General features: G+C 39.0%; 1 long non-coding RNA gene across 1 annotated transcript; it reads left to right on the plus strand.

Annotated features, from left to right (window-relative positions):
• The first annotated feature begins 3,622 nt into the window (after positions 1 to 3,622).
• Positions 3,623 to 20,668, plus strand: LOC103349857 (uncharacterized). Its single transcript, XR_011388962.1, has 3 exons — positions 3,623 to 4,434; positions 6,391 to 6,542; positions 20,299 to 20,668. It is a non-coding gene; the product is annotated as an uncharacterized lncRNA (long non-coding RNA).
• Positions 20,669 to 21,546: the final 878 nt, after the last annotated feature.

Here is a 21,546-nt window from a genome sequence, read left to right on the forward strand (position 1 = left end):
AGAGGCAGTGGTTGAGGGAGAGATATCTCTTATCTGCTGATTCATTCTTCAAATGATGGTAACAGTGAGGGCTGGGACTATGTTGAATATGGGAGCCAGGAACTCAGTCCAGGTCTCACATGTCGGTAGCAAAGACCCAAGTACTTGAACCATCAACTGCTGCCTTCCAGGATGCACATTAGGAGGAAGCTGGCATTGGAAGTGAGGTTAGCACTTGAACCCCAGAAACTCCAATCTGAATTGTGGACCTCCATACTGGTGTCTCAACTACCATGTCAGAGGCCCACCCCAGATGATGGTTTTAAGAGAATGTTTCTTTCTCAGGGACCAATGGAAAGACACAGTAACCAGTCAAGTTTTAAAGCATGACAGGGAGGATTTGTATAGCAGAGAAGTGCAGCTGGAATTTATGAGATTAAAATTTAATGTAAATTTCCCGTTAGACTACAAATGGACAACTATAGTTTCCTTCACTTGTCTGTTGGCCTCCAAAGGAGAAACTGTCACATTTGCCTTTGTATCTGCTGGGTTTCTAAGATTGAATCAGAGTAAGTTCTCAACAGGTGTTGAGTAGCTCTGCTTATCCGGTGATTTTTAAAAACATAAAATCCCTAAGCCGAAGATCATGCGTGTGTCTATCCAGAGAAGAATCGGTCTCACTACAGCTAATGTGTACTTGTCATTGATAGCATGAGTAGGTTGCATACAATATCATATGCTACCAACACATGGCAAGGCTTCACAAAAGTGTTATATTTGCCAGCTTTCCTCAGTAATCTTTCCATGCAACAAATAGTCCTCAAATATCAGTGGCTTATGAAATAAATCACCTTTATATTACCTGTTGGTGGCTGTAGGTTAATGGCTTTGACATGTGCATGAGCTCTGATCTGGGTTAATGGAGAGATTTTGGTGTGTTCCACACACTTTCTTAATTCTAGAGTCTAAAGTAAAGGAGAAGCCCCTTGTGGAACAAATCCATTATCATTATGATAGGGGACAGCCAAATTTAAAGATCACCTCCAAAAACCTTGTGTCATAATTAGCATATGTCCCAATTATTAAATCAAATTGTGTCAAATTGTAGTTTCTTCCTTCACTGGGTTAGGAAAGAATGAATGCTTGCAATCAATTATTACAATATACTTGAGCTTTTGTGAAGGTACAAATGTGAAAAACAAGCACCTGACCTTGTGAATAATATTCTGATTATACTATCATGACTGATCTTTTTTTTATTTTTTATTTATTTATTTATTTTTTTGACAGGCAGAGTGGACAGTGAGAGAGAGAGACAGAGAGAAAGGTCTTCCTTTGCCGTTGGTTCACCCTCCAATGGCCACCATGGCCAGCGCACTGCGGCCAGCGCACCGCGCTGATCCGATGGCAGGAGCCAGGAGCCAGGTGCTTTTCCTGGTCTCCCATGGGGTGCAGGGCCCAAGCACCTGGGCCATCCTCCACTGCACTCCCTGGCCACAGCAGAGAGCTGGCCTGGAAGAGGGGCAACCGGGACAGAATCTGGTGCCCCGACCGGGACTAGAACCCGGTGTGCCGGTGCCGCTAGGCGGAGGATTAGCCTAGTAAGCATGACTGATCTTAATAAAAGCAAATTCAGATTTAATGGAATAGTTTTGCAGACCCTTCAATTAATAAAAGATGAGGGATTATACCTTTTTCATCTTTTCTTGGTACCCAACACAATATGTATAAGTGTGTATGACTGAGCCTTTGGTTTATATATTCATTAATTTAATCCTTTAATAAGTTATATTCATTGACCATTGTTATGTGCCAGACATTGTCCCAAGGCTGTATATAATTAGTACATAGAAGGTACAAAGTATTTCCTTTGTGGAGTTTACATTCCAGGAGAAAAGCTAAATGAGTTACAGACACTATTAATTATTGAGTTCCAGTTGTGACAAGTGTTTAAGAAACAGAGAGTGAGATGAGAACATTTGATGGGAGAGCCCCATTCAGCCCTTGGGAAGTAATGTGTAAGCAGAGAGTTGCAAAAAGAGTGGGAGTGGCTGGGGCCAGAGAGGTGTTAGAGGGGGAGGGAATATGAGGGCACATGTGGCACCCAAGACAGAACAAGTGCAACTGGGGCTTAGTGAGCTAGAATAGGGCAGGAAACCTGGGGATACAATGGTGGGCAGGAGATTTGTAGGCCTAAATAGGGACTGTTGACTGTATTCTGTGGCTATTGGAAAGTCAGTGAGGCGTGTTAAGCAGAGTTGTTAAATGTTTGTTGAGGAATAAATTAATCAATGAGTAGTGGGATATCTGAGTTACCAATATGGTAACTATATCAAACAAGCAGAGAAACGGGAATTTTTGATGATTCTATACAGTTGTCTTTTTTTTTTTAAAGATTTATTTTTTTATTTGAAAGGCAGATTTACAGAGAGGGAGAGGCAGGAAAAGAGAGGTCTTCCATCCACTTATTCCCTCCCCAGATGACCACAAAGGCCAGGGCTGAGCTGATCCGAAGCCAGGAGCCAGGAGCCAGGAGCCAGGAGCCAGGAGCCAGGAGCCAGGATCCAGGAGCCAGGAGCTTCTTCTGTGTCTCAAAAACGAGTGCGGGGACACAAGGACTTGGGCCATCCTCTACTGCTTTCCCAGGTCAAAGCAGAGAGCTGGATCAGAAGTGGAGCAGCCTGGACTCAAACCACTGCCCATATAGGATGCTGGTGCTGCAGGTAGTGGCTTTACCTGCTACGCCACAGTGCCAGCCCCTATACAGTTGTCTTAATTTTAGAGAATAATTTCTTTCCAGGTAGTGCATAATTGTGTGTGCATGCATATACACACAGCATACTGGAGATATATTTTTTACATCTATACATCTATCCATTCATCATCTATGAGGGATTTATTTGCTGTTTTAGGCCCATTTCCTATTAACAGAAAGTGTTACATAAACAAAAAGAGAGGTTAAGTTTGTAACTTATGAACAATGGAGAACAGTACAACTCATCACAAATAAGGGCCACTATTAAACAAATGCATAATTTTAAATGTTAAGGAAAGTGTGGTAAATGAGAGAAGAGATTTTTTTCAAAGTAATGGTACAGATTTAATTGTTGAAAGTTAATAGTACATGGGGCTGGCGCTGTGGAGTACCAGCTAAAGCCGCATCCCATATGGGCGCTGGTTCAAGTCCTGGCTGCTCCACTTCCTATCTAGCTCTCTGCTATGGCCTGGGAAAGCAGTGGAGGATGGCCCAAGTCCTTGGGCCCCTGAACCCATGTGGGAGACCTGGAGGAAGCTCCTGGCTCCTGGCTTCGGAATGGCACAGCTCCAGCTGTTGCGGCTACTTGGGGAGTGAACCAGAGGATGGAAGACCTCTCTTTCTCTCTCTGCCTTAATCTTTAAAAAAAAAGAAAGTTAATAGTACATATAAAAATTCTTTTTTTCTAGGTTTATTGAGGAAAACTGAATATATATAAATATATATTTATACATATAAGTATATATTATATAATATGTAACATGTAATATATATTACATATAATATGTAATATATATTATACACTATAATAGTATGTATTTATAATAAATATATATATTTAAGGTGTACAGTGTGATATTTTGATATATGTATTCACTGTGAAATGATTGTCATAGTGAAGCTAATGAACACATCAATCATTTGTAAAGATTCTTAAAAAAAATTTCTCCAAGGCTGCCACTTTTATTATATTATAAGCCAGTGTAATACTGTGTGCTATTCATAATGGGTGGTTGAATCATATACAGTTATAGCTAATCAAAAACCATTGCAAATGTATTTACTCTCTAAACACTTTCATATTTCATTACAAATGGCCGATTGAACACTTCATATCCATTACAGTATTATATTTCCATTCAATTTACTATTAAAATTTCAAAAACAGCTACAGTGTAATAGTAGCTATTGTGCATTATAAATATTTCATCACTTCTCTAAGGTAATCTATTTCTCATTTGTTTGCCAAAAGTTATGAAGTTCTTATTAAACATTGATAAATAATATTGCAGCATATGATGTGAAATATCATTGTCTAGAAAAATCAGCCTATTTGAAACTTTGAAGTTAGTGATACTTGAATCTGCGTTATGCAGTCTTTATAATTCATTACTGCTATGTCATTGTATTGGTGGAAAGTGGACAGTTTCAGTGAAAGCTTCTTGTTATACAAAGTTAATTAGGTGTTTGCCTAGAAGTCAGTGAGGCTGGAGGGTAGGAAGAAACACTGCTGTTTTCCATCTAGAATCACAGACAGTCTTCAGGTCTGCTATGCCCAATCATTATATTTTTCTTTTATTTTGCCCATTTCTTTTTGAGCATCATCTTATTCAACATTTCCAGAGCTGGTGCTGAAGCCACTTCTCCTATGGGTTGAGAGAGACATATGATCATTTGTGGCAAGAAAAAATGTCGGACAGGTAAACAACAAAAAACAAAAAACACCACAAAAACTCTTCTGTGTTATAGCTCAGTCACTCTTCTGGTAGGGACAGAGCTGGGGTCCATGTCCACAACTCTTGACTCCCAAGACTAACCTTCCTCTCATGGATGTTATGAGGACTTTTCTTTCCCTGTATTTTACCCTCCAGACAAAAGGTAATCCTTATATTCTTATGAAATTTCAATGTTGGTCATGGTTCTTAGTTTCCTGAGTGAATTATTTGAATTGTGTCATCACTTTTTTCTGTCATTATTTTCTTCCTAAGCTTGATGATTTTCAGGGAGAGGCTATGAATGAAGTGAGCATATTCTCCAATGCATAGGGTATAAAAATACTTGTATGTATTAAACGCATGTCCAAAAATGTAAAATTATATAAAATGCTAATTTATAGAGCTACTTTTCATGTTAGAGCCACTTAGCTCAATTCCAAATTCAAATTCACTTTCTCATGAGCAACTGAGTGAAAGTTTTGTTTTACTTAGTGAAGATTTTCTAGGAAAGACACCCATGATAGTTGTCTTGTTTATTTACAAGGAAAGGGTGACAGGCCATATATAACTCCCTGAGAAAAATCTGAGACTATGGAGAGAAAGATGTTACTTTTTCTTTAGTGGTTGGTAATGAAGGAACCATTCTGATTATGTTTAAATGGATGCTCGGTAAGGCATCAACTTTATGGGTCCAGAGAATTGTAATGGGCCTCCTATTAAAAACCACATAAACCCTCTATTGACTCTAATGACTTCTATCTTTTGGAAGTTGGTATTCTTTCTTTATTCCATATGGGACTTATTACCCTGAGGGAAAGCTAATAAGCTCTCCTCCAGACCTGCTTTGCCATGAAGCCTTGTTAAATTTCAAGACTAATAGGAAATGAATTGATCTAATAAAAGATACCTTAACAACTCAAAAAATCATAGAGAAAAATTTGAAAAGGCAACTGGCAATAGTATTAAAGAACAACTTTAGATATTAGCTATAAAGCTCATAATGATCTAGGTTTTTAAATATATAAATTGCTAAATAATTTGCTTGTCCTGATGATGCATGCACACTTCCACCTTATCTATAATAGCTCCATGATTAACTGTTTGGGATAGCATTCATGGTAACTGGGAGCTAAGAAGTTGGTTGTCAGCTTTCACAAAGTGCTGGTAATTAACTTCCCAAAGCACCTCTACTGTTGGGTAAAAAATAGGCTCTACAAATTTATGCCATGCCATTCTGTATGACAGAAGCTCATCCATCCTCTGATTTCCAACAAAACATTGGAAACAGGTTGAGTTTCTTGAAAAATCTAACCCCAAATTGACATTTATATAAGACCAATTCTTTTATAATTGCGATGACTCACTTTGAAAGTGGTGTATAGTAACAAACTTAGCAGATATTTTGAGCTGACTAGGAGTGCAAATTCTTATAATTTGACATTGTTTCCAGGGGCTCTAGAGAAAGAGAAATCTAAGTCACAGGAAGGCTAAGGATTTTTAGTTGCTATTTGGGGACTCCTGGGGAGCTCAGATGGGGGAGGGCTGTCATTTCTACAATTTGTAATGGGATGGTTGGCACAAACAGCATGGTAAGAATCTGAGGAAAATGGGAAAAAATAGTTTCTCATCTTTTGTGCTAAAAAGAAAAATATACTGCCATGTTTTGTAAAGGACAGTTAACAAAAAGTAAATACAGCACAGTTCTACCCATAACTCTTCTCAGAATGATATTTTCTTTTTGGAGGGCATATGAAAATCTATTACTGTGTTTTCACCACCAGAATTTATGATCTTGGTCTTTCCTTCTTGCTTTTGTATGGAGCCAAAATAGATATTGCCAACTTTGACAACCCTGAAGTAGACTTTAGGAATTCCGCTAACAGCTTGACTAACAGCACACATTGGGCACAAAGCCATGATTTTCTTGTCATTCTTGATCAGCTGGATCCTGGCATAATTCCTGATGACAGAACTCCCCCCTGCATGAGAAGCACCTCCAAAGACTTCACCTTCAGGCTGTGCCCAAGTGGGACATTCTGCACTGTTTGTTGTGATACTTCTTATCCTGTCGCTGACTAATGAGCTTCCTGAAGGTAAGAAAACCCCAACAGTTGCCCATCTTCTCGACACCACAGCTTGAGCAAAAAGCATGATATAGTCTTTACTTAAAAAAAAATTTATTTTACTTATTTCAAAGGCAGAGCAACAGGGGGAGGGAGGGAGGGAGAGAGAGAGACAGACAGACAGAGACAGAGACTCCCATTCACTGGGTCACTCCCCACATGGCCATACAGCGGGGGCTGGGCAAGTCTGAAGTCAGGATGTCAGGATCCAGGAACTTAATCTGGGTCTCTGACTCTGGTGCTTTCCTAGGCACACTCTGTTAGGTAGCTGGATTGGAAGTGGAGGAGCCAGGACTCAAAGCGGTGCCCTGACATGGGATGCCAGCAGTGCAAACAGTGGCTTAACCTGCTGTGCCACAATGCAGGCCCCCATGAAATATTCTTTAAACACAAATAATTACATGCAAGTTAATGCTTTTCTTTAAAAAGTGTCATTACTGGTCTATTTTTATGGATACTGAGGATGTTTCCTGAACTACTGTACTTTTTCTTTGAATAGAGATGGCAAGAGTTTTCAGTGCTAAGCGTCCAATGCTGACATCACTTTGGACATGTCTTAAAACCTCCCTCATTTTCAGTTTTTGTCATTTTTAAAATGGAGTCAATAACAGCTGCCATGTTATTCCCCAAGTTTGGTGTGCCACTGAATTGAGATTTATTAAAGGAAATGGTGCTAATTGAAGAACTAGACAATGTAAACAGAAAGAGAGTTCCAGCCGAACCTTATTTGAGGATGTATAGTGAATTTCTCTGTACATTTCTTTTTCACTCCTTAACATCTGTTTGTAAGACCTAATTCTGCTTATGAAGATAATGCCGTGAAGAAAGACTTAGTAATTTTGAGATCTAAGAAGCTAAGTTATCCCACTGTCTTTTCCAGATGTGATTTCAAACATTTCTCCTTGTTTCTCTGGCATTTCTTTGTTGTTGAGGCCTTATTATAAATGATGTGTTAGGTGGACTGACAAACAATCAATAGTTCAATTTCTTAGGTAAAGCAGATGGATTGGCATAATATTTGTAGCAATGAAAAAGTTGTATGATAGGTATATTGTGGTTTTGAGGCCAATTATAGATAGCAAGCTTGCAATCACTGCAAATAAAACACATTAGAAGGAAAAGAAAATTCAAGCACCAAATCTTAGTGTTCTGAAACGCGATCTTTGTGACAATAGGATTATTGTGGTAGAGGAAAGGGACCTGACTGCTTTTTATATATATCTTTCTTTATGTACTGGTGAGTGGATATTGAGGACAGTGGCAGCAATGGTGAATGGCTCCCATAGCAGCTTCACATGTCCCTTGTCAAGGGCATCCTAGATGCCGGGTGTGGTGCAGAGTATTTGCATGCATTTCACATTCACTCTTCTAAACACTGTCAGACACTCCTTACCCTATTTTACAGAACAGGGATTAAAGTTTGCAGAGGTCAAATTATTTACTCAAAGATACATAGCTGGCAAGGAGAGATGGCAGGCAATGGAGCCAGGTCAGTATGATTCTAAATTCTCAATGTTTTGAAGTTCTCCAACATCCTATAAATCCTCAAAAGCTATGAGTGCCTTTGTATTTATATTTCAAGGTACCAATTTTTTGTGTAACTCATTGGGGTCTGAATCCTCTGTATTGTTTCAGATTTATTTTTCTTTGCCTTATTGGAAAAACAAAAAGAAGGGAAGCAAGGAGAGAAGGAAAGAAGATAAGAAGGGAATAAGGGAGGAAGAAAGAAAAGCTCACTTAGGTTAAATCTATTTTTGAGGATTTTAGTTCGTATTCTTGATGGGATGATATACTTCTGTTTTTAAAAATTATCTGTTCCCCTTCTGTAACCAGTTTGTTAATCATGTTTTGGTGACTGGCTGTTGGGCACCTTTCCCAGAAACTTTAAGTCAACCCTTAATAAACACTAATAAGGCTGCATGAAAAGGCAGCCTATTATTATTCATGGACAGTATTACGTAGAATTAAACTTTTGGAGACTGCACCAAACACATTCAGCTAGACATGAAAGTAAGCTGAATTTCCATTTGGTTTGCTTCTTGCTGAGCCTTCAAATTATAAAGTGAAGCAAAGCCAAAAGATTAATACAATGAAAACAAAGATTGGGAAATTAAATGACACGATGCAATTTTCTGCCTCATCGGGCTGGCACCAATAATATGCAAAGGAAAGTCTGCTTAGTGTTGGTTAGCTGCTGTATAAATGCAGGACAATCAGTCTCCTTCTCGAGGGAGACTATTTTCTTGAATCATATAGCCATTGACTCTTCCAATTACCAGAGCTCCCACGCACAGTGCAGCTTTATCTGTTTTTTTTTTTTTTTTTTAACTTGATGCTCTACTCTGTCATGGTATTATTATTAGCATTTACACAGCTTTTATGTTATCTGAAATATTTTAGTGATAGCTTTAGGGCATACATAAAAACCTAGACCCTACTGCCATACTCCTAATTAAATAATAATAATATATTTGGAAAATGGATCTTTATGGGTAGTTGAAAGCCATAATGGACTATCTTTAAATCACACCTGTCGGAGGAACATTAGCTCGTGGTTGATGTCTCACATTTGGGCTTCTATTGATGTGCTACCCATATGTATCATTGCTGATCATTGTCAAGAATCATTCGAAACTGATTTGGGTGATAAGATACAGCTCTAAGCCACCCCTAATGTTATTTGAAATTGCTTTTATAACAGTTGTATTCAAAGGCTGTCATGTCTATGCTACCCAAATTCTCCAAGTGATTCAGAAGTCATCTGGAGAATTAAATTGTGCATTAACTTTCAAATCTTCCTCTAATTCTGCCACACAATACAAACCAGTCAACACCAATCAATCTCCTGCCAAGTGTGAAGCATTATACCTGATCTGAGAAAGGTAAAATGAAGATCAGACTGCCACAGGCTTCCAGCACCTTGGAGAGAGATTGTTCTCTCTTGGTGTCATCTGCAGACACAAACACAAGCCAGTAAAGTGCTTGGTTGCCCATTTACTTCCCCCTTCCAAGCCTTCCAAGGACTTCAACGAGATTCTTGTTTTTTTTTTTTTTTCCCCAGAAGCTAATTCCTTCAAAAGGGAAATGTGCATTTTCATCTGGTGGAATGATGGAGGACAAAATATGCAAAGGAAATAATATCTACTAACAAGTTTAAGCACTTCTTTACTTGTTTGGTGGTCTGTGCTTATTTATTTTGCCCTGGAATTTCCTATAAAAACTATTTTGATTTCAGACATTTTTCTTCCCTTTATACTTTTCAATTGTCTCTGAAGATACTGATTTTGAATTTCACATTTAAACAATCAAATTGTTTAAAAGATGTGTAGGATCCTTTCAAATAGCAAAAAATGAAAACCAAAGCTGGTCAATGGTCAGTCATTCAAAAATGAGAAAGATGAATCATATCAAGTAGGGTAGAGTGAAGAAAAAGGATATGTACAGTTGCCAGATTTTGTTTTCTCTTACCTTTAGCTTTTTTATTTTTAAGGTAGATAGTTGAATTTTAGAATAATTAGCTTAGAATTCACTCAAGTTTTTCCAAATAACATGTCTTGTTTTTCTTTTCTGCTTGCCTTCTGATTTGAATCTTGCTAACCTTCCAGATATGATTTGGATGGAGGCAGTCAAAAATTGCTTTGGGGCCATCTGTCTATGAGAGTCTCTGATGCGGTAATTTTTGAAACATAATACTAAGTCTTGAAAATAATGAAGCTGAAATATTGCATTTTTCATCTTGACTCTTCTCATCCTTATATTTTTCCTTCTTAATGGAAATATACCACCTTTACCCTAGAAAAAGAAGTCTTCATATTTTGTACAAAATTCTGAAATGAATTTAGGACCAACATTCTTTCACATGAGAGAAAAGAACTGAAATGTGTAATCTCACCTTTTGAGACCCTAATCAAGTGCATAGAGACTGAAGAATTTTTTTTGGTTTATTATTAAAATGGAAGCTTTAAGTGTTCCTCAACTGTTTTTCTTGAGATAGTACAGTGTGGACAGTGAATGGGTTCCTGGATATGACTGCCTTGATTAGAATGTGCCCTTCACTGCTTATACCTAGTGGCTTCCCTATGCCTTGATTTCTTCAGCTTTAAGATGGGGATGGTGATAGGATCTTTTTCATAAAATCCTTGTGAGTACAAATTCAGTACACATAAAGCGCTTAGAACAGAGCTGTTTCTCTTCTCAGGTATTTTTCATGGTCTAAATTTTTCTAAATAATAAAGTAGCTCAGGAAAAATAAAGGCTAATGAAAAAATGGTGACAACCACTTTATGATTAATAACAATTTTCTTGGCTATGAATGCTCCTTTGGATTTTCCTTATCCAACATTTCAGGGACTCCTGATGCTTTCATTATTTGGGTGGGAGAAAGGGAGAGAATGAAATGCAAAAGCAAATTTTTAATAGACTGTCCTTACAGATGAAGGAGCATTACAAGTGCTTCAATATTCAATATAATCTATGGTTGTTGAACTTAATAATAAAATGCACTTTGGCTTCATCTACTCTTTTGGGTTCAATTAGAGAGAAACATGATCTTTGGTGCATCACCAAGAAAAAAAACTTCATAAAATTCCAGGGGACCAAATGTTTCTGTAGTATACAAATTTGTTCTCATACAAATGATTATATCCTGAAAAAAGAAATAAAATAAGAAAAGATTTTGGGAGGTTTCCCAACTTTTTAGAGCATATCTATGTCCTTTGATTATTACTGAAAAGGTTTTGTGTAGGATTGATGATAGAAATTGCTATAATTTTCAGGACTCCAGCTGAATTTCTGCTAAATCCTTTATCTTGAATGGGCTCTTTCTTGATGTGGATGTCCCTGTTCTTAGCCCTGCGAATTCACTCAGGTTTCACTTATTGAAACATTTTTCTGTTATGTGGTGATTTTTTCCACTTCTATGACAATGATGGAGTTACTAGGAATTTTCTTCTTGAGAAGGTAAAACTATGGGCAGAACCGCGATGTCTATAGGATTACTTTTTATTTAAATTAAAATATGGTTTGATAATGATTCTGTAAATGACACTAGGAAAACCAACACTTGCTTTGGCACATATGGGAACATACTTTAAACTACAGTTTCAGGATGCCAGTGGTAGTTCCAAAAAGAGCGCACCACTGTTTTCCTTTAGTTCTCAAATCATTGAGCTACAGAAATAGGCGTTAACCCTGTAGGACTGGTAGTTTTCAAGTAAGTGAACATAGGTACCCAAAGGTCAGATATCCCAGGGTTATTTAGTGATAGTTTATAAGGTTTAGACTTTTATTTCAATCAGTGCATCCATTACTGAAGGGTTAAAGATGAGCTTGGGAAAAGGAAGGCAGGGGCTTGGAGGCTATTTCCTCAAGCTTTTAGCATTCCTATGTGGCAGGTTGAGTCACAGCAGTCTTTATTAAATGATGCATAATTCAGTGATAAATTGGTTTAGCTCTGCCTGTTACAAGTCAGCCTGAGGTTTTACAGGGGTCAGTATAGAGGCACCGTGGCTGTTTCATGTCATTAGTTTTTAGTCGGTTGCAATGTGTAACCACTCTCGCACATGTCTTTCATTAGTGGCCACAATGCATGCTTTGTGTGTGAACATTCTTAGATGGCAAAAGCCAATTTAGAGCATTCTCACCTTCCTTTTATGCCGGTGGATTCCATCAGACCCACATGTGTGTGGAGCTAAAGGCTTTCTTGGTGGGGTCAGGCTCATTTCCCATTTACATTGCATCCTGCCCAGCTGATCCAAGCTCAATGACGCTCTCTCTGAAGTTAATGGGTGTTGAGCACTGAATATGACCATAAGTGTTACCTTGCCAAACTTCCTCCTCTCTGGAGTTCAGAAAGTTGTTATAATCCCACTTCCTTTATAAAGCTTTCTTTTGCTAAGTGGAAGACGGTGAGTTATTTCCAACCATTAACTCAAATATAAAACCCAGACTTGTTTTCTACCAACACCCCTTGCCTGCCCCCTACTGATCCAAATACTACTAACAATGTAATTAGCTTTTGGTAAGGTTTCTGTGGATAAGTAGTTACCTGCATGTTAGTTCCCTCTGGGCACATACGTCAACAATTATGACAAAGCTCAGACTTTTAAGCTCATTTTGTAGACTGTCTTAAGTAATAGTGAACACATGGGTGTTTTATAAAACAGATGAAGATCATGATTTCTGTATCATTTAGTGTTGCCACCTCTTTTAGAAGTGTCTTTTCAGTTTAGATTTGTTTAGAGAGAGAGTAGTATAGCTACAATAGGCGAAGCTCTATGAGAATATGGCTTTGAGTTTGGATTGACAGAATTCACATCTGGGCTCTGTTACTTCTTACATATGTGATTATATATATGATATTGTGTGGTTATCTATGCAGTGTTTTCTCAGTGGAAAAATGGGTATCCTAATACTTCTTTCTTGAATTTGCTGTGTTGTTGAGATATTATGTATAAATGTGCCAGGCAGGTGCTTGGCTTATAGTTGATATTCATTCATCGAGTATTTTGAAAACCTGCTATGTGTCAAGCAATGCTCTAAACATGGAAGATTAAAGATAACAACACAACAAAATTCTGTATAATGAGCTGAGAAAGATGATAAACATATAAGTGCACTATGTTGTATGTTAGGGTAAGTGATGTGAAGAAAAACAGAATATGGAGTATGTAAGTACATGGCAGTTTGAGTGCCACAGGATGGTCAGGAAAGTTTTCTCTGGGAAAAAGGAATTTGAGCAAAGATTTAGGGGAATGGTACTTGAGAGAGAGGAAATAGCTAATGGAAGGAGTATGCTTGGCCAATGTGTTGGGGCAAGAATAGCAGGAGCTGAAGAAACAAGGTCCTTTTCTCTTAGGCTCCTTATGTCATTGTGAGGACATTGGCTCTCATTTAACATGGACATATGTTGTGGGATTTGAACCAGGGGAGTGAAGTGATCTGATAAGCTGAGTTCTCCTGGAAGTAGACTCTCGAGACACACAGTTACATGTAGTAGATCTATTTTGGAAATGATCTCAGGAGCAACTCTTCTGAGGGTAGGACAGAATGTTGAATGATCAGTCACACAGTGGCCCCAGCTTATTCTTTTTTTTTAAATTTTTAAAAAATTTTTGTTCGAAAGTCATAGTTACACAGAGAGCAAGGAGAGGCAGAGAAAGAGAGAGGTCTTCCATCCGCTGGTTCACTCCCAGGTGGCCACAATGGCTGGAGCTGAGCCAATCTGAAGCCAGGAGCCAGGAGTCGGGAGCTTCTGCCGGGTCTCCCTCACAGGTGCAGGGGCCCGAGGACTTGGGCCATCTTACACTACTTCCAGGCCATTGCAGAGAGCTGGGATCCGGTGCCCATATGGGATGTCGGCACTGCAGGTGGTAGATTTACCCTATTACACCACAGCGCCACCCTCCACCCCCAGCTGATTTTTAAGGAGTCTCAGAGCTGGCAGGGCCTTTCAGTGATCCCAAATTAATTGAGGCAAAAATTGAAGCTTTTTTACTCTCACATTGCCCAGCCTTTGTACCTCAGGGGAAGGGCATCTACAAAGAAGGAAATGTCAATAATTTATTTTGTGTTTCTGTTAGGTGTGCCTTGTGGTTTCTTTATAATATCTGTATTTATGTGGAAATCTGTTCTGGGAGTTATTTGGTCAATTTATGCTTACTAATATTAATGATGCTACAAGTATAATAGGAAGTTTACAAAAATTATTTTCCTTGATGTTTAGTTTGGATTTCTGAGATTCAGCTCTGTGATTGGGATTTTTTTTTCTGCTTGGTGATGAAAAATGGAAATAAGTGCCACTTTTTTTCACTCTTCAAATAGTCTTAAAAAAAACATCTGAATTGGCAATTGCAATTCCTTGCATACTATGCGAACAGGAGTTTCTGTGTTGTTAGACATTCGGAATATCAGATTCAGTGGATCAAAGTGGTGGGTAAGATAATGTACTGGCATGAAGCAGAACTAATTTTAAAGACTGGTTTTGCAGTGCCCTTTGTTGAGCAAGTTACTTTTCTAATCTAAGGCTCAGTTTCTTTGTTCATAAAATGGGAATAATGGTATTTCCCTGTAGGAGTTTTCCTCTTAGATTAAATAAAGCAATGTAGGTGTAAGCCACACTTTTTTGTTTTTGTAGCCACTCAAGAAATAGTGGCTCTAATGATTGTTCTCATCATCCTCCCATAGTAGCTGAATTAAGAAGAGAAGCTTCAACGTCTGAGAATCTTTTCCATTTATGCCCCTTGTGCTTTTTCATCTTAGTAATCCATTTATCAAGCTATAAGTATTCTGCTGCCAAAACAATTTATAAGCCAATTAACCCGGGTGGCCAGACACTTCCAGCAGTATAACATTGGCACACATGTCATAGACAGTGTAGAAGAAGAAGAGTTCACTGCCTCGAGAGGCACATTATTCACCTGTTCCTTGGCCATAAAATGTGCTATTTCTGTGAAGCATCCTTTGGTTGTATTTTTATTTTACAGCTCCTTGCATTAACCATTTTGCAAAATAGTGATGGTTCCCTTATCAGCTCATCTTCTGCCAGTCAGTAATTTATCTGAACGAGTTCTCTCAGTGTCAATATATGTACAGGTGTAGGTGAGGCATTGGCTGTAGTAGTAGTAGACCATGATGCAGCAGACAAGATTTAAAGCCCCCACTGCTTACACTGGTGAAATAGATGCTAAGCAGAGTGTGCTATCCTCTGGACAGGAAAATATCTAGAACCATGCTCAAATTGTCGCCAGCAGAAAATGCACTTCTGAATTCGTGTTAAATTCCGAATGCTGCTGTTTAATTTGGAAGTCTGGCTGGAATGCCTGTTTAAGACTGTGCTTTGCATAGGATTTTGAGATGAGGCTTTACAGAAAGGGAACCTAGTTTAACATATTCAACATGTGTTTAATAGCATTGGAAGGGGACACCCAAGACTCTGTTTTCTACTCCCTTTTCTTTTCATACTGAGAGCAGTTATTACTATCAAGCCTTCTTAAAGTAAAGGTTTAATTTTTATCCTGCCTCCTTCACTTCCCTTCCCAGTTGAAAATGGGTTTTAAAATCCTTCATGAAGATGGTGAACATTTAAAGACAACCTTTCTGACCATTGTCCAGGAGTAAGTGCAAATCAATACTTTAAAAAGCTACCGTTTCCCCTGGCCTTGGTGTGGAAGAGCAATCAGAATTGCAGGGAGAAAAGAGAAGTGTGATGTTGCTGAGGGTGTGCAGGAAGCTGTCACTTATCCAGATTCCTGCATCTTGTCTTTTCAGAAGATGGTTTGAAAACCTCGGTTGCAGATGATAGATTGAGTTTGATTCACTGCCTCTACTTTTCTCCGCCCACCTTTTAAGTCAGCTTACTGTTAGCACGGGAAAATCGGATGGGATTTTTCTACCGAAGTTTAAAATACTTGAGCCACTTTTGTCAACTTTGATGTTGTAGAGATCAGGCTGTTCATTGTCATAGCTGATGAAAGCTATTTGACTTCCAAATATTTCCACTTTCCAGTGGAGTTTCCTGCATAGCATTTAAATTATTCTTAAGCCAATTCCAATGATTAATTTTATCCTTGTAGTATTGTTAGTCCTCTCTTCTTCCCTTACCCCCTTCCTTGCCCTTCTGCCAGGGTTCCTCATAGATACTGAGGAACAGCCAATCAAATATGTTACTTGGATCCTGATTTTCCATAGGGAATGGGTCAGTTCCCCCTTGCTACCCTTTGCTTTCCTTTGGTCTGTGATTACATTTAATAGAGCAATAGATACATGCATTATGACTGGGGAGTGAACCATCAGATGGAAGACCTCTTTCTCTCTCTCTGCCTCTCCTTCTCTCTGTGTAACTCTGACTTTCAAATAAATAAATAAATCTAAATAAAAGAATGATTGTGAGATTGAAACAACCATTTCTCACTGTTAAGGCAAAGGAAAGTGACTCAAAGCATTTGGCAGTGCTATGAGTTACACAACACCACATGTGCATTTGGAGGGCTGCAGTGGAGCTGCTATGAGGAGTGTAGCCAAGTTTCCCAAGCTTCATGGCTGTATTTACCAGCTGAATTGATAGAATTTCCTGCCCTCCAAGGAATTGGTGACTTCCTTCTGAAGATCTAGATCATCATTCCCATGGTGAAAAGAAATTTCATGGAAATGGGAGTTTAAGAAAATAAAAATGATTTCTTTATGCTGCAGAGAGTTGGTTGAATGTTCAATAACCTTTGTTGAAATTCATAACTTCTGGGGCCAGCGCTGTGGCTCAGTGGGTTAACGCTCTGGCCTGAAGCGCCGGCATCCCATATAGACGCTGGTTCGAAACCCAGCTGCTCTACTTCCAATCCAGCTCTCTGCTATGGCCTGGGAAAGCAGTGGAGTATGGCCCAAGTCCTGCACCCATGTGGGAGACCTGGAAGAAGCTCCTGGCTCCTGGCTTCGGATTGGCGCAGCTCCGGCCATTGCAGCCAATTGGGAGTGAACCAGAGGATGGAAGATCTCTCTCTCTCTCTCTCTCTCTCTCTCTCCCTTTCTCTCTCTCTCTCTGCCTCTGCTCTCTCTGTGTAACTCTGACTTTCAAATAAATAAATCTTCACGGGCCAGTGCCGTGGCTCACTAGGGTAATCCTCCATCTTGCGGTGCTGGCACATCTGGTTCTAGTCCCGGTCGGGGCGCCGGATTCTGTCCCGGTTCCCCTCTTCCAGGCCAGCTCTCTGCTGTGGCCTGGGAAGGCAGTGGAGGATGGCCCAAGTGCTTGGGCCCTGCACCCCATGGGAGACCAGGATAAGCACCTGGCTCCTGGCTTCGGATCAGTGCGGTGCGCCGGCCGCAGTGCGTCGGCCGTGGCGGCCATTGGAGGGCGACCCAACGGCAAAGGAAGACCTTTCTCTCTGTCTCTCTCTCTCACTGTCCACTCTGCCTGTCAAAAAAAAAAAATCTTCACGCACAAAAAAGAAATTCATAACTTGTAAGAATAAGTTTTAAGGCAGCTTTTGTTCAGTTGTGAATATAATTATGCTTTCAACTTGCAATCAGTGTATAAATAATTCACTTTTGAACATTTTGTAATTAGTTGAGACATAAATATTGGATCAGGAGTTTCAATCACAGAGTTTACAGCTTTTTAGCATTTTTTTCTCTGATAGAGTTAAAACACCCCTAAATATACTCAAGCATATGTGCATGTATAAATTCAAATGCTCACATAGATGGGAGTATCATGTACAATGTCCCATATCAAAAAAGGCTAAAAATTTAATGAACAGGGCAACCTTGTCATGAATTCTAACTGTTTTCTGATGAGATAAACAATGACTCTTAATTAAAAGCTAAAATTTTTAATTAAGATGATTCTTCAGTAATTATCCCACTTGTCTGCTTCACTGGATTTAATGAAAAAGATTGATTAGGTGTAAAACTAGGAGCATAATTAAACATTCAGGGTTGCACTGGCCACTGAGGTGAAAGTAATGTGATTAAACTCTAAAGCACATTTCTTAACAAAGTATTGTAGACAGTCAAATCTGGTGTAGTGTGTGTGAGTTTCATTTTAATGAGGAACTCCAACATTTTTTAGTAAAAATATTGGATTGTTATCATTTGCTATTGAATTGAGGTGCTTGTATACTCTTACGGGATGTATCGCTTGCAGATACTATCTTTCACTCTGTTGATGGTCTCCTTTGCTGTGCAGCCTTTCAGTTTGGTGAAATATTATTTGCTAATTTTAATTTTGTTTCCTGTGCTTTTGGGGTCTTATCCAAAATATCCTTGCTGATTCCAGTGTTCTGGAATGTTTCCTCTGTTTTTGTCTGGTAGTTTCATATCTTACATTCAGGTTTTTAAACTACTTTGAATTGATTTTTGTACATGATGGAGAGAGAGGAGACTAGTTTCATTCTTCTGCCTGTGAATATCTAAGGTCCCCAAAATCATTTATTGAAAAGATTTTCCTTTGTCAAATAAGCTTCCTTAGCTCCTTTGTCAAAGATCACTTGACTGTAGATGTGTAAGTTTACTTTCATATTATCTATTCTGTTCCATTGGTCTATGCCTCTGTGTTTATGACCTTACTATGCTGTTCTAATTACTATAGCTTTGTAGTATATTTTACTTTTAAAAACTTTTCATTTATTTATTTTTATTTGAGAGGGGAGGTGGGAAGAAGAGAGAGAGGAAAAGGGAGAGAGAGAGAGAGAGATAATGAATGAATCTACTATTTACTGGTTAACTCTCCAAATACCTGTAATAGCCAGGACTGGGCCAGGCTGAAGCCAAGAACCTGGAACTCAATCTGTGTCTTCTACATGGATGGCAAGGACCCAAATATTTGAGCCATTATCTGTTGCCTTCCATGTGCAGGAAGCTGCATTGGGAGTGGAGGAGCTAGGACATAAACTAGGCAGTCCAATGTAAGAGGCAAACACCCCAAGGAATGTCTTAACTGCTATATCAAATGGTATATTTTAAAGTCAAGTAGTATGAAGCCTCCTGTTTTGTTCTTTTTGATCAAGATTGCTTTGGATGTTTAATGTCTTTTGTGGTTCTGTGCAAATTTTACTAGTGTTTTTTTTTTTTTTTCTAGTTGTGTGTGAAACTGTAATCAGTATTTTGATAGTTTGAATCTCTAGATCACATTGACCACTGTGGACTTTTAACACCATTGAGTTTTCCAATCCATGAACACAGGATGTTTTCTCATTTCTTTGTGTCCTCTTTACTTTCTTTCATCTGTATTTTATAGTTTTAATTGCAGAAGACTTTCATCTATTTGGTTGAATTTATTTCTAGATATTTTATTTTTTGTAGCTATTGGATATGGGACTATTTTCTTGATTCAGCCATAACTTATCCATTTATACGAAAATATTCATTGAGTACATGCTATGTGTCAAGGTGAGGCAGTGACATAAAATGTGATATTTGGAATCAGATAACACTTGCTCAAAGTCTCAGTTGTAACAGGCTTGGAATGTTGGGAAAGCCCTATACCATATTAATTGTACTATTTGTCAAAGAGGACAAGTAACATTTTATGTGATTGTTGAGTTTATAAATGAGTCAGCACATGTTCCTATCCATGTGTCTGGTATAGAGTAGATGCTCTATAAATAGAGGCTGTCATTACTCTTGTTTTTATTTTTAAACATCCTATACTTTTAATTAAAAATATTTTATTTACTTGAAAGGCAGAGAGGGAGGTAGAGGTGGAGGTGGAGGTGGGGGTGAGGCTGGGGATGGGGGTGGAGGTGGAGGTGGAGGTAAGGAATCTGCCATCCACAGTTTCTCACCAAATAGGCCCTACTGTCAGAGCAAGGCCAGGCTATAGCCAGGAGCCTAGAACTCTAGCCAGGTTTCTGATGTGGGTGTTAGGGGCCCTAGTACTTGAGCAATCTGCTACTGCTTTCCAGGCACAATAGCAGGGAGCAGGATTGGAAGTAGAGTAGCTGGGACTTGAACTGGCACTCATGGGATGCTGGCATCACAGGTGGCAGCATAACCTGTTTTGCCATGCTGATCTCTCCACATCTTTTTTGAATCAACAAGTAAATATAGTCTTTAGATTCTCACCAGTTTACAAAAAGATCTTAAGTAAAGAGAAGGAAATAGAACTTAGGTTGTGCTTGTTATTAAAAGCATGATGACATTACTTTTCTTTGCAACAATAGTAAACAAGTGTTAGAAGTTAAACAAGTGTTTTCTAAATCTAGATATATTTCTTCTTTTCTCTCTCCTTTAGTAAGCCACTTCCTAGAAATGCACAGAAATTGTCTTCAAAACCTGCTCTGCACTCCTGGGCCACAGCAGAGAGCTGGACTGGAAGAGGAGCAACCGGGACAGAATCCAGTGCCCCAACCAGGACTAGAACCCAGGATGCCAGCACTGCAGGCAGAGGATTAGCCTAGTGAGCCACAGACCTGCACCCGCATGGGAGACCAGGAGGAAGTACCTGGCTCCTGGCTTCAGATCGGTGCAGCGCACTGGCTGCAACGCGCTGGCCATAGCGGCCACTTGGGGGGGTGAACCAATGGAAAAAGGAAGACCTTTCTGTCTGTCTCTATCTCTCTCACTGTCTAACTCTGCCTGTCCAAAAAAAAAAAAAACACCAACCTGCCTATAGGCTTAGAATACCTTGTTTGCCAGTGATGGAGTTGGAGTGACTGAAGAACGTGTATGTAGTGTTGTGCAAATTAATCCACCCTGATTTTACAGACATACACTAACTTTATAATCCTGCTGGTCCTGTGCTGCAGTCATTCTGGCCTAACCACCTACAGACAGAACAAACAGGTGACTATGCATGAATGAACAAATCCAGGATGATTCAGGTAGTTTGAGGTTAATCACCAAATACTTCATAGAGCAAAGAGGGAACTGCAAGCAATTTGGACCATGAGAGGTCAAATTTCTGTGTGAATGAGCTGTCAAGGTATACTTGAATACTGAGGTTATAAATGCTGTTATTTAGAGTCAGAGGCACTTGAATTCAAAATTTACATCCTTGGTTTAGCAGTAGTATTATCCTGTACAAGATATATATCTTTCCTATTTATTTATTTAGAGTATTCCCACCAGCTGATTCACTCCCTGAATTCCTACAATGACCAGGGTGGAGTCAGGGCAGGAGCCGGGAGCCAGGAAGATAATCCAGGTCTTCCAGAAATGTGACAGGGACTCAATGATTGGAACCATCAGTGTTGTCTCCCAGGGTCTGAAATGATGGGAAGTTAGAATAAGGAGTCAGAGCTTGGGTTTAAATCCAGGCACCCGATGTGGGACGTGGGTGTCTAAATGCCAGCTCTTAAGGTACTTATTCTTTCTGAGACCATTTGCTCTTAAAATTATATTAATTTATTTGAAAATAAGAAATCATGAGAAACATGATTCACTCATCCTTGTAGTTATTGGCCAACTTATATTAAAAAAAACTGTGTCTAAAAAGTGGAAATTCAAATATGAAAAAGACAACACCCATGCCGTCATGGAA

The sequence above is a fragment of the Oryctolagus cuniculus genome, chromosome 5 (genome assembly GCF_964237555.1).
Source record: "Oryctolagus cuniculus chromosome 5, mOryCun1.1, whole genome shotgun sequence".
NCBI classification, from domain to species: domain Eukaryota; kingdom Metazoa; phylum Chordata; class Mammalia; order Lagomorpha; family Leporidae; genus Oryctolagus; species Oryctolagus cuniculus.